This window comes from Orcinus orca, chromosome 3 (genome assembly GCF_937001465.1).
Source record: "Orcinus orca chromosome 3, mOrcOrc1.1, whole genome shotgun sequence".
NCBI classification, from domain to species: Eukaryota; Metazoa; Chordata; class Mammalia; order Artiodactyla; family Delphinidae; genus Orcinus; species Orcinus orca.
The window spans coordinates 73,563,508-73,580,821 of NC_064561.1; the positions used below are offsets into that span (position 1 = coordinate 73,563,508).

The following is a 17,314-nucleotide window of genomic DNA, read 5'->3' on the forward strand; positions in this document are numbered from 1 at the left end:
CCCTGTGAGAGCCCTCTGCTGTTGGCTAGTCAGGATATGGGAGAAGCCCTAGGAGAGGAATATCTAGAATTTAGATACTTCTTTAATAGCCATGGATCCCAGGGTTTCAAAACTTTTAATGTTTCCCACCTTTGGCTGGGAAAACCTGTACAAAGGCTTGAGAAGCCGGATCCAAGAGCTCTCTCCACTTGGTATTTTTAATGCACCTGCATTTTCAACTTTTCCAAAGCAGGATGGGCAAGAATAAAACCGCTTCTCCAGTCCACTTGGCTATTTTGAAATAGTTTTGTCATGTATGGAGGGGAACTAGGTATTTTTTTCCCTTTGATACCTCCAGGACCGCTATGAATTTAGGTTATTTGCTGAGAAAAAGGAAACCCTGGGGGTCCATGGTTCAGTGCTCTCATCTGACCACCCACTAGGAGGCCTTCTTGAGCCATTTCCAGGAGTGTTTTCACCTGTTGGATTGACCCCCCTTTTCAAGACCAAGATCAGAAGAGAAGAGCTGAAAGTGCTGGAAGGTAAATAATGACAAGCTGTTTTTCCAGCCTTAGGCCTCCATGCCACGGCCTCTGGGTGGGGGACTTCTACAGAGTGTCAGCCACAAAGTAGGGGCCTGCACAAAGAGAAGGAAAGTTTTGCTCAAGACAGTCTGGAAATATTAGAGTGTTCGAGCAGTGATTGCAGTAACTGTTCACTGGCTTTAAAGAAGAAGCCTGTGGCTGGTAGATATGGAAACTTAGGTATAAACTTTCTAGGGGGTACTTTGGCAAAACATAGTAAAAGCTTTAAAAGTGTGCATGCCCTTCTGAACCAGGAATTTCACTTTTAGGAGTTTCTCAGATGGAAAAAAAAAAGACCCTGATGTCCATTGAGGTTTAGTTGAAAGGATGTTTTAGTGGCATGAAGATTTTTTATTATAATTTTAAAATAGGAAAATGTTCCATTTCAGAAGGAACATGGCAGCAGTTTAGTTCTGAATTGTCTCACACTCAACAAGGACAACAACAAACCTGCCAACTACACATGTGGTGAAACCAGGAGAAAAATGCAACCTCCAAGGTGTTGTTCAGAGCAGCCAGAGGTGAAAATGAGCAGCAAAGCTGGTGAAAAACCTTGAGTGAGGAGGGGATGTAGAGCCTCAGAGGGCAGAAATCTCCAGCAGTGATTCCCTTCTGGAAGGGAATGACCCTATTCTGAAAGGAAACTATGAGAACAAGGTCATTTTGAACAAAGCGAGATTACTGGGGACAGTGGAAAGCACTGGAAAAAAAGAAAACTTTTAAAAGTGGGTCCATTTTCCTAGAGACAAAGGCTGTAAAGAAATCTGGGAAACAGAGAAGCTCTCCTCAACCAAGCTCTGAAATCCAGAGAACAGGTGACTTCTCAAGGGGTCCATGTCAGAAGTCCAAGACTGTGGCAATGGAGAGGTTCCCCCCCCACCCCCCGCCCCACCTCTCCACCCTTCCACCACTTCTCCAGGGCAACAATCACTACCACAAACAGTGGAGCCACACCTCAAGGCCAAGAATTCTATCCAGCCAAACTGATCTTCAGGTGTAAAGCCTGCAGACGAACATTTAAAAATCTGTAAGAAGTCAGGATATCATTCTCATGAGCCCTTTCAGAGGAACCTGCTAGAACCATGGGAAAGCAGTCTCGGCACCCCTAAGCAAGCCTGAGGAAATCAGGGTAAAAGGACCTTCCTTGAGCACTGAATCTATTAAACTGTAGAAATAAAACAAATATAGAGATTAGGGTGACAGATCAGAATGCAGATGTTACATGCCTTACTTAATATTGTAGACATTTCTCATTACTAATAAAAAACTGAAGAAGAAAGACAGAAGATAGGAATAAGAATGAGTTTACTGATCACCTCAAATTACTTGATTCAAAGGATAGTATTTAAAGTTTCCAAATCAAGTAGAAGCTTAATCATATGCAACATAAACACTAAGATTGTTAATTCTATTGACTAAATGATGGAGGAGGGGTGAGGCAGAGAGGATGAAATTAAAAGATAATTTTATTGTTGCTCACAGTAGGGAATCAAGATACAGTCCCCAAAAAGAGTGGATTGAGGGTATTTTATAAAGGTAACTTTTAGACCAAAAATACAAACCTTCCTAAATATCAAAACTACATTAATAAAAAGGGCAAATTCAAAAATATATAATGAAAACACTACATAAAATAATATGACAGAGTTGAAACCAAATATATCTGTCAATTCAATAAATATAAGTGGGTTTAACTCATCTATTTTAAAAATGGTTTTCAAAGTAGATTGCAAAGCCTAATCCAACTCTAGGTTATATACACAAAATGATTCAGAAAGGTTAATAATGAAAGGATGGGCAAAGAAAAGCATACCAGAAAAATACAAACATTAAAAGTCTTAATATCTAACAACACAGAATTCAGGACAAAAAGCTTTAAACAAGGTAAAGAGAAGTACTTTTAAATGCTAAAGGCTATAATTCATCATGAAAATTTAAATTATGAATATCTATGTACCAAATAACACAGCAGGAACTTTCACATAATAGAACTATAGAGATACAAGGAGATTTAGACAAAGACACACTGTGGTAGGGCCCAGCGGTAAGGCTAGGTAAGAACACAGGACTGGAGATGTATGAAACACAGCCAATACTCAATGCATAATCACTTGGTCTACTGCACACAATTAATGCACAACACAGGTTAGTCAAAGTAGTGAAAATAAAAAAGGGGTAATGAACCACTCCAAGGGGAAGTCCTCAGAAGAAGGCATCTCAGCAGTGGTCCCCAGTCCCTCAACAGGTCTCACAACAAGCCTGAGTGAGAAGTTCTCCTCTGCTCTGACAGTCTCTGGCAGTGTCAGTCTAGAACAGCTCTCAGCAGCCTGGAGTTGGGTCCTCCAGCAAAGAGCCTTCAAGTCACCTGACTAAAGGGTCTTATTTTAAGGAGTCCACTGGTAGGGTATAATAGTTACACTACAGGGAGTCTAGTCTCTATCTGATGTACCTTCTGTCCCAGTGAAGTCTTTCCTAAGATGTTACCAAACAAATTTCTTATCTAAAGTAACACTCTTAGTTTCTAACACTAAGACACTCACAATCCTACATCAGATGTTTCAAAACAACTAATATGGAAATTCACATTGGCCACTGTGACTCCATTTTGAACTACTTAACACAGCTTAAATTCTATGAGTTTCTCACAAGATGAGTAGGAATCATAACACAAAAGAAATCCCATCACAACACACAATAATAATAGAAGGCTTTGATTTCACCTTTCTCAACCCAAAACAGATCAAGTGGTCAAAATTAAATGAGGATCTAGAAATCCAACAAACACAATAAAAAATGTAGATGTTGTTGATATGCATCAAATATTGTGCCCTGAGAATAGAGAACATACTTTTTTCTCAAGTGCTCTGGGATATTCCTGCATATACACAAGATTATAAATAGGCCACAAACCAAACCTCATTAAATTCCCACAGTAAAAAGATAGCATCCTATAATAGCAACTTAATAAACACTGACATGTATAACATATTCAGAAAACAAACAAAAAGTGCCCTTCTATTTGGGGGTGTGTGGGAGGCCTAAAATAATTCCATGATCAAAGGGAAAATACAAATTCAAAACTGTAGAATTTCTAGAAAACAATAATAATGAACATATCATATCGAAGAATCTATGAATATAGCTAAAGTAGTACTCAAAGGAAAATTAATAGCCTCCAATGTTTATATCAACATAAATGAAAGAAAATAAGTGAATTAAACAGCTGATTCAAAAATCTAGAAAAATAATTTAAAAGTAAACCAAAGGAAAGCAAAAGGAAAGTTAAGACAAATACAGAAATTAATTAGTTAATATAACAAAAATAAAGTAGAACTTATAAATAAATAAACTTGTTCTTAGAAAAAAAATCTGTAAATTAGGTCAGTCTCAAGCGAATTTAATCATTTAAATAAGGAGAGGAAATATACAAATACCTCAAGTAAGAAATTACAGGTGGGAAATAGTCAAACAAACATTAGAAAGTAAAAAACAAAACAAAAAACCATAACAGAATACATTATACAATTTTATGCAAATAAATTTGAAAACCTATATGAAATGTACCATTTTATCAGAAAACTAAAGATAGAAAACCAAAATACACCAATCTGCATAAAATAATTTGTCAAAACAATTTCAATGAAATAAATATAGTATGCATAAATATAAGTATACAGATGTAATATATAATTTATAATAAATAATTTATTAGATAATTTGTCAAAGTAAATTGATAAAACTTGTCAATTTACTTCACCCCCCAAAAAAAACCCCCAAGAAACACCAGGCTCATTGTTGCACAGGGGAATTCTAACAAACCTAATCTTTAAAGAACAAATGATTCCAATGGATTCTAAAATGCCCCACAGCCTAAAAAAAGAAGAAAAGCTTACAAATTATTTTCATAAAGCAAATATAAGTACATTAATACCAAAATATAAAGATTATAAGATTAAAGAAAAAAAGGCCAATCTCACTCACAAATATTAATGAAAAAACCCTAAATAAAATTTTAGCAAACAGAATCCAGAGAAACACACTGAAAGAATATATACAGCGGCCAAATGGAATTTATTCTAGAAATGGAAATAAGGTTCAATATTAGAAAATCTATCAATATAAATCATACTAATAGTTCTAAATAGAAAATCATGTAATTACTTTATAAATAACGAAAATGCATTTGATAAAATCAAATATATATATATATATATATTTTTTTTTTTTTCGGCACGCGGGCCTGTCACTGCTGTGGCCCCTCCCGGTGCGGAGCACAGGCTCTGGACGTGCAGGCTCCGCGGCACATGGGATCCTCCCGGACCAGGGCACGAACCCGCGTCCCCTGCATCGGCAGGCGGACTCTCAACAACTGTGCCACCAGGGAAGCCCCCAAATACTTATTCTTGATTAAAAACAAGACATTCAGTAAACTGGGAATCAACGGATACTTCCTCAAAATGGAAAAATAGGTTTTTCTTTCAGCAGAAAAGCAAAACTTTACTTAACAAGGAAATACTAGAGACACTAATATTTAGGTTCTGCTCTACTTACTAACCAATGCAATGTAGACATGAGAAATAAATTTGTGGTAAAAGAATTGAATAGAAGTATTCTAGAGTATTTTCTAAAGTATCTTCTAGAATTCTCTCAAGGTTTCCAGGCCCACGATTAAAAGAATTGGTGAGGAATGTTCTAGAAGATCATCTTAGGAGGAGGAGGAAAGAGGAGGGGTAGAAAGAGGAAGAAGAGGAAGGAGGAGAAGAAAGAAGAGGTAAGAAGAGAAGAGAAAAAAATGTTTTAAATAAAAGAAGATATGGTAGTTTAAAATCCATTCACAGGGCTTCCCTGGTGGCATAGTGGTTAAGAATTCGCCTGCCAATGCAGGGGACATGGGTTCGAGTCCTGGTCCAGGAAGATCCCACATGCCATGGAGCAACTAAGCCCATGCACCACAACTACTGAGCCTGTGCTCTAGAGCCCGTGAGCCACAGCTACTGAGCCTGTGTGCCACAACTACTGAAGCCCACTTGCCTAGAACCCATGCTCTGCAGCAAGAGAAGCCACTGCAACAAGAAGCCTGTGCACCACAACGAAGAGTAGCCCCCACTCACCGCAACTGGAGAGAGCCCACGTGCAGCAATGAAGAACCAACGCAGCCAAAAATAAAATAAATAAATAAATTTATAAAATCCATTCACAAGTTCTTTGACACTCTATTTAAAAGGTGGAGCCTAAAACACCTTGCCCTCAAATGTGTACTGGACTCAGTGATTTACTTCTTCTTTTTTTTTTTTAAAGATTTTTTTGATGTGGACCATTTTTAAAGTCTTTATTGAATTTGTTACAATATTGCTTCTGTTTTATGTTTTGGTCTTTTGGCCGTGAGGCATATGGGATCTTAGTTCCCTGACCAGGGATTGAACCCACACCCCTCCATTGGAAGGTGAAGTCTTAACCACCAGACCACCAGGGAAGTCCCTGGAGTTAGTGATTTACTTCTAATGAACAGAATAAGTTAGAGTGATGGTATGTTACCGATGAGTCCATGTCATACAAGATACTGTGGCTCTGCCTTACTCTTTCTTCGTTCACTTACTCTGAAGGAAGAGCTCTGCCATGTGAGGACACTCAAGCAGCCCTGCGGAGAGGTCCATGTAGTAAGAAACTGAGAACTGAGACAAACAACCATGTAATTGAGCCATCTTGGAGGTGGCTCCTGTGGCCCTAAACAAGCCTTCACATAACTAAAGTACTCACCAGCAAATGTACTGAAACCTCAGCAGAGACCCTGAACCAGAACCACCCAGCTAAGCCATACCTGAATTCCTAATTCACAGAAACTGTGAGGGACTTTCCTGGTGGTCCAGTGGGCAAGACTCTGCACTCCCAATATAGGGGTCCTGGGTTTGATCCCTGGTCAGGGAACTAGATCGTGCATGCTGCAACTATAGAGTCTGCATGCCACAACTAAAGATCCTGCATGCCACAACTAAGACCTGGAGCAGCTAAATAAATAATTTTTTTTTTTTTAAAAAAAGGAGAAACTGTGAGATAATAAATGGTTACTGTTTTAAGACACTAAGCTTTGGGGTAGTTTGTTATGCAGTCATACAACTAATACAGAAGGCAAAATAAAGTCATTTTAAGTTTGACAAAAAGTGAGCTTGCCACTAACAGACCTGTACTAAAGGAAATGTTAACAAATTTTTCAGGTAGAAGAAAAATGAAACAGATGGAAAGAAGTAGAGAATGAAGGAAGAACAAATAAAGTGGCAAATGTGTTTTAAATCTAATATTTCATCGGATTTTAAAATATACCATAACAATACGACCTAAATACATGGAGATATACCATGTTTATGAATTGGAAGATTCAATATTGTTAAGATGCTAATTCTCCCCCAGTTGATCTATAGATTCAATACAATCCCAGTTAAAATCCCAGCAGCTTTTGTTTTTCTAAAAATTGAAAAACTAATGCTAAAATTTGTATTGAAAAGCAATAAATTAAAATAGCCAAAACAATTTTGTGTAAGAACACAGCTGGAGAACTCAAATGATCTGATCTTTTTTTTTTTAATAAACTTATTTATTTATTCATTTATTTTTGGCTGTGTTGGGTCTTCATTGCTGCATGTGGGCTTTCTCTAGTTGTGGTGAGCAGGGGCTATTCTTCGTTGAAGTGCAGTCTTCTCATTGTGGTGGCTTCTCTTGTTGCGGAGCATGGGCTCTAGGTGCACAAGCTTCAGTAGTTGTGGCATGCAGGCTCAGTAGTTGTGGCTCGCGGGCTCTAGAGCACAGGCTCAGTAGTTGTGGTGCATGGGCCTTAGTTGCTCCGTGGCATGTGGGATCTTCCTGGACCAGGGATTGAACCCATGTCCCCCTGCATTGGCAGGAGGATTCTTTAAGGGAAGTCCTTAAACGACCTGATCTTAAGACTGTATAGGGACTTCCCTGGTGGTGCAGTGAATAAGACTCTGCACTCCCAATGCAGGGTGCCCGGGTTCAACATGCATGCCGCAAATGAGAGTTCACATACCACAACTAAGGAGCCCGCGTGCCGCAACTAAGACCTGGTGCAACCAAATAAATAATAAATAAATAAATATTTTTTAAAAAAAGAAAGACTATAAAGCTACAGCATGGGCCAAATTAGCCTGCAGCCTATTTTTGTAAGGCCCATAAGCTACAATGCTTTTTATGTTTTTAAATGGCTGAAAAAAGAAACAAGAAAAGTATACACACTAATATGTATAAAATGGATAACTAATAAGAACCTGCTGTATAAAAAAATAAATAAAATTCTACAATTCAAAAAAAAAAAGTATACAACAGGAATTATATGTAGCCCACCCTTAACAGAAGAAGCTTGCTAACTCTTGAGCTACAGTAATCAAGACACTATGGTATTGGTACAAAGATAGACACATAGATCAATGAAGCAGAATAGAGAGTCCATATATAGATTCACACATATATGGTCAATTAATTCTTGACAAAGGTATCAAAGTAATTGAATGGAAAAAAGATAATCTTTTCAACAAATTGTACTGGACCAGTTAGACAACCACATGCAGAAAAAAAAAATCTCAACCTATGCTGGGAAATAATTTTCCATGGATTTCTCACGTATCTGCACATCTTAAGAGTTAGACACTAACTGCCCTTTTGTTCCAGACTGTCTTTTCAAGGATGTTTTGTCCATGAAGCAGCCTAGGGATAGTGTCTACCTTCAGAGCAAAGGGTAAATTTGTTTACCATCCAGATAAAAAAGGTAATGTATTGCTCTGGGGCAAAGGTTGAGCAGGTTTGCTTACAGTCCTTTATAAAAGACTGATGTTCCCTGGGACTTCCCTGGTGGTCCAGTGGCTAAGACCCCATGCTCCCAATGCAGGGGGCCCGGGTTCGATCCCTGGTCAGGGAACTAGATCCCACATGTCGCAACTGAAGATCCTGTATGCCACAACTAAGACCCGGCGTAGCCAAATAAATTTTAAAAAAAAAGATTGATGTTCCTTAAACTTGGGGTTCCTCGGTGGTCTCACAAACCCACTGTGTGTACCTGTTTGTACCTTATCTACCTGGGCCCTTTGGCATAGCCCCTGTGGGACTTATGGGACAAGGGGAACCAATACAAACATGAAACTCATGTTTGCTGTGCTCTGAGTCACAAAGTTCTTTGTCTCTGTTTTAAGAGTCTTAAGTATTTTGCCAGCACCCACTGAAACTGTGGAAGCGTAACCTATTAGCTTGTAAGTGGGATAAAATCTTATATTCTCTGTTGCTCTTGACAACTCATACCTTGCATCATATACAAAAATTAACTTGAAATGAATCACAGACCTAAAAGTATAATCACAGACCTATAACATAAAACTATAAAACTTCCAGAAGAAAACAGAAATTTTTAGGTCACTGAGTTAGACAAAGATTTCTTAGATAGGACAAAGATTTCTCCTTAGATAGGACAAAGATTTCTTAGATAGGACAAAAAAGCATGGCTCATAAAAAAAATAATAAATTTGATTTCATCAAAATTAAAAACTTTTGCTCTGCAGAAAACACTGATAGGATTTTTAGGGCAGTAAAACTATTCCGAATGTATGATGATGGATACATGTCATTATGCATTTGTCAAAACCCACAGAATGTACAACACCAAGTGTGAACTCTAACATAAACTGCGGACTTCGATGAGAATGATGTGTCAACGTAACAGATGTGTCTCTGGTGAGAGCAGTTGGTAGTGCAGGAGGCTGTGTGTGGTGGGGGTCAGGGGAGGATGGGATATATGGAGACTCTCTGTACTTTCCATTCAATTTTGTTGTAAACCAAAAACTGCTCTAAAAAATAAAGTCTATTTTTTTTTTTAAAAAAAGGGCAAGGGAACATTCCTGCACTGTTGGTGGGAATGTAAATTGATACAGCCACTATGGAGAAGAGTTCCTTAAAAAACTAAAAATAGAACTACCATATGACCCAGCAATCCCACTACTGAGCATATACCCTGAGAAAACCATAATTCAAAAAGAGTCATGTAGCACAATGTTCATTTCAGCACTATTTACAATAGCCAGGACATGGAAGCAACCCAAATGTCCATTGACAGATGAATGGATAAAGAAGATGTGGCACATATATACAATATATATATACAATATATATATTTTATGGCTGAATATATATATTCAGCCATAAAAAGGAACGAAATTGAGTTATTTGTAATGAGGTGGATGGACCTAGAGTCTGTCATACAGAGTGAAGTAAGTCAGAAAGAGAAAAACAAATACCATATGCTAACACATATATATGGAATCTTAAAAAAACGGTACTGATGAACCTAGCAGCAGGGCAGGTATAAAGACGCAGATGTAGAGAACGGACTTGAGGACACAGAGGGGAAGGGGAAGCTGGGATGAAGTGAGAGAGTAGCACTGACATATATACACTACCAAATGTAAAATGGATGGCTAGTGGGAAGCAGCCACATAGCACAGGGAGATCAGCTTGATGCTTTGTGTCCACCTAGAGGGGTGGGATAGGGAGGGTGGGAGGGAGCCTCAAGAGGGAGGGGATATGGGGATATATGTATACATATATCTGATTCACTTTGTTGTACAGCAGAAACTAACACAACATTGTGAAACAATTATACTCCAATAAAGATATTAAAAAAAAAAACAGGGGCAAGGGATCTCAATAGACATATCTACAAAGAAGATATACAAATGGCCAATAAACACATGAAAGATGCTCAACATCATACAAAACAAAACCGCAATGTGATACAGCCTTGTACCCACTAAGATGGCTATAAACAAAAAAAGGGAAAATAATAAGAGTTGACAAGGATGTAGAAAAATCGGAACCCTCATACATTGCTGGTGGGAATGTAGAATGGTGCAGACACTGTGGAAAACAATCTGTTAGTTCCTCAAAAAGCTAAACATAGACCTAGCAATCCACTATATACCAAGAAAATTGAAAATATATGTCCACGTAAAAACTTGTCCATGAATGTTCACGGCAGCATTATTTATAATAGCCAAGATATAGAAAAAACCCAAATGTCTAGCAACTGATGAAAAGATAAACAAAATGAGGTATATTCATACAATGGAAGGTTACTCAGCCATAAAAAAGGAATGAAGTACTGACACATGCTACAACATGGATGAATCTTGAAAACATTCCGTAAGTGAAAGAGCTAGTCACAAGAAACCATGACGTTAAACGTCCAGTATAGGAAATCCATAGAGATAAAAAGTTCATTAGTTGTTGCCAGGGGCTTGAGGGAGTGGGGAGCAATTGCTAATGGGTATGGAGTTTCTTTTTGGGGTAATGAAAATGTTCTATATTCGTGTTGATGGCTGCACAAATCTGTGAATATACTAGAACCATTGAGTATTTTAAATTGGTGAATTTTATAGTATGTGAGTTATATATCAATAATGATGTTTTAAAATGAAGATGAAGTAGGAAAAGTGATCCTTGTCTATATAAGTAAGTAACTTTAAGAAAACCTGAATCACAGAAACGAGTTAGAAACAATAAACTGGGCAGTAATTGGATTTGCCGCAGGGGCTGGTAAAATGTTAATATTATCTAATCATTTTAGGCTACTTTACGTTTTGAAAGTATAATGTTAACAAGATCATATTATAGGGGACTTCCGGGAAGATGGCGGAAGAGTAAGACGCGGAGATCACCTTCCTCCCCACAGATACACCAGAAATACATCTACGCGTGGAACAACTCCTACGGAGCACCTACTGAACGCTGGCAGAAGACCTCAGACCTCCCAAAAGGCAAGGAACCCCCCACGTACCTGGTTAGGGCAAAAGAAAAACCTAAACAGAGACAAAAGGATAGGGACGGGTCCTGCACCAGCGGGAGAGAGCTGTGAAGGAGGAAAAGTGTCCACACACTAGGAAGCCCCTTCGCGGGTGGAGACTTCGGGAGGCGGAGTGGGGGAGCTTGGGAGCCGCGGAGGAGAGCACAGCAACAGGGGTGCGCAGGGCAAAGCGGACAGATTCCAGCGCAGAGGATCGGGCCGACCGGAACTCACCAGCCGAGAGGCTTTTCTGCTCGCCCGCCGGGGCGGGCGGGACTGGGAGCTGAGGCTCCGGCTTTTGTCGGAGCGCCGGGAGAGGACTGAGGTTGGCGGCGTGAACACAGCCTGCAGGGCGTTAGTGCACCGCGGCTAGCCGGGAGAGAGTCCGGGGAAAAGTCTGGACCTGCCGAAGAGGCAAGAGACTTTTACGTCCCTCTTTGTTTCCTGGTGCACGAGGAGAGGGGATTAAGAACGCTGCTTGAGAGAGCTCCAGGGACGGGCGCGAGCCGCGGCTAAAAGTGCGGAGCCCAGAGACAGACATGAGACGCTAAGGCCGCTGCTGCCGCCACCAGGAGGCCTGTGTGCGAACACAGGTCACTAGCCACACGCCCTTCCGGGGAGCCTGTGCAGCCCGCCACTGCCAGGGTCCCGGGATCCAGGGACAACTCGCCCGGGAGATCGCACGGCGCGCCTCAGGCTGCAACGTCACGCCGGCCTCTGCCGCTGCAGGCCCGCCCCACACTCCGTGACCCTCCCTACCCCCCGGCCTGAGTGAGCCAGAGCCTCCGAATCAGCGGCTCCTTTAACCCCGTCCTGTCTGAGCAAAGAACAGACGCCCACCGGCGACCTACACGCACAGGCGGGGCCAAATCCAAAGCTGAGCCCCTGGGAGCTGTGAGAACAAAGAAGAGAAAGGGAAATCTCTCCCAGCAGCCTCAGAAGCAGCGGATTAAAGCTCCACAATCAACTTGATATACCCTGCATCTGCGGAATACCTGAATAGTCAACGAATCATCCCAAATTAAGGAGCCCTGTGGATGAAAGGCTCTTGGTGCTGCAGCCAGGAGTCAGTGCTGTGCCTCTGAGGTGGGAGAGCCAACTTCAGGACACTGGTCCACAAGAGGCCTCCCAGCTGCACATAATATCAAACAGCAAAAATCTCCGAGAGATCTCCATCTCAACGCCAGCACCCAGCTTCACTCAACGACCAGCAAGCTACAGTGCTGGACATCCTATGCCAAACAACTAGCAAGACAGGAACACAACCCCACCCATTAGCAGAGAGGCTGCCCAAAATCATAATAAGTCTACAGACACCCCAAAACACACCACCAGACGTGGACCTGCCCACCAGAAAGACAAGATCCAGCCTCATCCACCAGAACACAGGCACTAGTACCCTCCACCAGGAAGCCTACACAACCCACTGAACCAACCTTAGCCACTGGAGACAGACACAAAAAACAACAGGAACTACGAAGCTTCAGCCTGCAAAAAAGGAGACCACAAACACAGTAAGATAAGCAAAATGAAAAGACAGAAAAACACACAGCAGATGAAGGAGCAAGATAAAAACCCACCAGACCTAACAAATGAAGAGGAAATAGGCAGTCTACCTGAAAAAGAATTCAGAATAATGATAGTAAGGTTGATCCGAAATCTTGGAGATAGAATGGACAATAGAATGGACAAAATGCAAGAATCAGTTAACAAGGACCTAGAAGAACTAAAGATGAAACAGGCAACGATGAACAACACAATAAATGAAATTAAAAGTACTCTAGATGGGATCAATAGCAGAATAACTGAGGCAGAAGAACGGATAAGTGACCTGGAAGATAAAATAGTGGAAATAACTACTGCAGAGCAGAATAAAGAAAAAAGAATGAAAAGAACTGAGGACAGTCTCAGAGACCTCTGGGACAACATTAAACGCACCAACATTCGAATTATAGGGGTTCCAGAAGAAGAAGAGAAAAAGAAAGGGACTGAGAAAATATTTGAAGAGATTATAGTTGAAAACTTCCCTAATATGGGAAAGGAAATAGTTAATCAAGTCCAGGAAGCACAGAGAGTCCCATACAGGATAAATCCAAGGAGAAATACGCCAAGACACATATTAATCAAACTGTCAAAAATTAAATACAAAGAAAACATATTAAAAGCAGCAAGGGAAAAACAACAAATAGCACACAAGGGAATCCCCATAAGGTTAACAGCTGATCTTTCAGCAGAAACTCTGCAAGCCAGAAGGGAGTGGCAGGAAATATTGAAAGTGTTGAAGGAGAAAAACCTGCAACCAAGATTACTCTACCCAGCAAGGATCTCATTCAGATTTGATGGAGAAATTAAAACCTTTACAGACAAGCAAAAGCTGAGAGAGTTCAGCACCACCAAACCAGCTCTACAACAACTGCTAAAGGAACTTCTCTAGGCAAGAAACACAAAAGAAGAAAAAGACCTACAATAACAAACCCCAAACAATTAAGAAAATGGGAATGGGAACACACATATCGATAATTACCTTAAATGTAAATGGACTAAATGCTCCCACCAAAAGACACAGATTGGCTGAATGGATACAAAAACAAGACCCATATATTTGCTGTCTACAAGAGACCCACTTCAGACCTAGAGACACATACAGACTGAAAGTAAGGGGATGGAAAAAGGTATTTCATGCAAATGGAAACCAAAAGAAAGCTGGAGTAGCAATTCTCATATAAGTTATATATATATATATATATATATATATATGTAGTTTGCTTGAGTGCAGTGTTTTTTGTTTTCTGTACTGAATTCATTAGCATGGGTCGGTATAAAATTTAGCATAGGTCAATATGTAATTTGTAAACTAATAAGGTCTTAAAAGTGAGGAATTAAGTCTTTTAAATTTAATTATTTATTGCAAAGAGCAGAATAGCATACATAAACAGGTGCCTAAGGAAAACTTGTATTCTAATATGGAACTCTCATGAACACCTTGTTTTTTTCTTCTAACGGTATGATAGTAGGCCATTTGATTATTTTTATGGCTTTAACTTTACAACAATGAAATATTCGTAAATTTTAAAAAGTATTTTTCTTTATTTGATGCGGGTGGGATACTGGAGAAATGAAAGGTCAAACATCTATTGAGGAATCCATACTTGTCTATATATTGTGTACTTTTATTTCAAGAACTGATTTAAAATTCCTAAAAGGATGCTATAATAAGTTATTATGCCATTTTACAGACTGAATTAAGTGAATTTCAGGGAGGTATGAAACTTGCCTAAGGCTATCCAGCTACCAAGCGGTAGAAGTGAGAATTAAATCCAGGTATACCTATAAAAAAAAATAAAAAAAAAAAAAAAAAAAAAGAAGGCGAGGGCAGCACCAGGGTATGGGGTTGTTAGTTTTATAGGGGTGAGTAATTTCATACGCTGATGAGTGGGAGGAGTATTCCAGCTATTTTGGGGAAGGGGTGGGGATTTCTAGGAATTGAGCCACCGCCCACTTTTTGACCTTTATGGTCATCCTTGGAACTGTCGTGGCACCTGTGGGTGTGTCGCTTAGCTTGCTGATGTGTTACAATGAGTGTATACTGAGGCTCAAGGTCTAGTGGAAGTAGACTCGTCCGCCATCTTGGACCTATTTTGTTCTAATCAGTTTATGTTGTGTCCTCGGGCTATGTAATTCTTTTAAAGGTTGTGCCCTGCCCCCTTTCCTCCTGTTTCATATTGAATATATAATATTTACCAGAGTATGTTTTAATAATTAATACATGATATATTGTATAATTAATTTATATATCATATATATAATGATATCTATAGGTATTTGTTCTAATAAGTCATTAAAAATAAATGAATATTCTTTTTCTTTCATAAAAAAAAAAAAGATCATATTATAAAAAAAGAATACCTATTTGTGTACTTTTGAGTTGTTATAACCTGCATGCATGTCTGAATATGTTTGTGTGTAGGTACACATATTCATATGTCTCATCATTATCAAAGATGATGCTAAATGAGCCAGTTGCTGGATGACCTCTTAGCTTTTTCACACCCTGGGGGGCGGAGTTAGCTGTGTAGCTGCAGCTGTTGGTCACAAAGCCCAGGTTCCTATTTCTGGGTCAACCTCTCCACCATACAATCAGGTGACCCACAATTTGGTTCCAAGAACGCTCATCAACATTTTTCAAAGTTTGGCCAGCTGCAGATGGAATCAATTACCTGGAGCCTAGACTCAACATCCAGTGATGGGCCTGGGAGTCCACTATTTTTTTTTTTTTTTTTTTTGCCACATAATGCAGCTTGTGGAATCTCAGTTCCCCAACCAGGGACTGAACCTGGGCCACAGCAGTGAAAGCGCCGAATCCTAACCATTAGACCACCAGGAAACTCCCTGGGAATCTGCTATTTTAACAAGGCTCTCAGGAGATATAATCTGCACTCAGTTTTGGGAGCCCCAGCTCTGGGCACCTCTTCCTGGCTGATGTAGAGTAGCTGAGTTTGTCTTTGGTTTCACAGCCCTGTTCACATTCTTCCTGTTCACCAGGGTGAGAGTAGTGTGCCTCCCTATTTTTAACCACAATGGGATGTCACTGAGCCTGTTGCTGGTTCTACAGGCACAGTCTACTCATAAGACTGCCTGATATTTCCATTCTATATGGGGTTTCTGCCTGTTGGAGGCCCTGATGTCTCATCAGAAGCTGCAGAAGCAGCAGACAACACATAGGTGGCTTTGCCCCTCGGCCTCATTCACAATATAGGACCTACACTGGAATCCTGGATCCTGGATTCTAGGCTCAGCTCTGTACTCTGTCCCACATTTGATGGGGGATGATGGGGAAGCCTATTAGGTCAATAATTTCCCAAGGTTGATGGAGGCTCAAGTGGTTTCCCAGTTATTGTACTTGAACGGGATGGGAAATGCACCTCTTATGAGGAAGCTCTTCTGTTTGTCGATGGGTCTCCCTGACCCTAGGACAGACAGCATTGTTAGGCCAACTCACCTGCTCATCTCCTCTTGACACATCCAGTTTGGCTCCTCCCAACATCTTTTGGATACACCTGGTTAAAATCCTTCAGTGGCTCCCCATTCCTTTTAGGGTCCAGACCACAACTCCTTCCATGACCTACTGTTTTGGTGATCTTTGCAGCCTCATCTCCCCCACTGTCCCCCTCTTTAGGATCTGTCATACAGATCTTGCAGTTCTCTCACCAGGCCAGGCTCTCTTGCAGTGCCCTACTCTTTTTCATGTAATTAACTCTTGTTCATCTCTCTGCTCTCCAGCATCATTTCCCTGACCTCCAAGTCTGGATCAGGTCTCTTGCTTATTCATGGTCCTAGCACTCAGGGCCTTTATTAAAAGTTGTCAACTTTGAAAAGTTACCCTTGAGCAATTAAGTATTCACGACTGTAAAGTTCATTAGAGCAGCGCTCTGAATTTGCTCTCACTGCATCTCCAGCACGTAGCAAAGGGTCTGGCAGGTATTCAGTTGGATGGATTACTGGCTCCAGGAAGGCGGGCCGCAACCTGGGTGGAGTGTCGAGACCTCTGGGAATCGATAAAAGTAGATCTAGAGCAGCTACACCTATACGTCCTCAGAACTGGGGGCATCGGTCTGCGGGCCGGGTGCCCGGGGAATTCCCAGGCCAAGGACACAGTACAGTCCTGGCTGGCATCCGGCTGCCGAATTGGAGAGGGCCGCCCTTACTCCGTGCTTGGGAGGGCCTCGGTTTCCCTACTGGTTCCCCGCGGGGTGGGCCGAGAACTGCCCCTGAGGCCCCGGGGTAGACCCACTCCGGGGGCCGCCGCAGCTGCAGAAGTCTGAGGGGCCGGGCCGGGTGAGACCGCCGCGCCCGCCGAGGGCGCTCCAGACCAGTTTTCTTGAGCAGTCGCTCGCAGCTGCGGCCCCTCTAGCTGCGG

The 17,314-nt window shown here is 40.9% G+C and overlaps 1 long non-coding RNA gene across 1 annotated transcript in view; it reads right to left on the bottom strand.

The window, feature by feature from the left end:
- Positions 1-17,307, bottom strand: part of LOC117197554 (uncharacterized) — a 48,519-nt gene extending 31,212 nt beyond the window's left edge. Inside the window, exon 1 of the long non-coding RNA XR_004478224.2 lies at positions 16,397-17,307. This is a non-coding gene — a long non-coding RNA (uncharacterized LOC117197554). The remainder of the gene's footprint in view (positions 1-16,396) is intronic.
- Between the last annotated feature and the right edge of the window lie 7 nt (positions 17,308-17,314).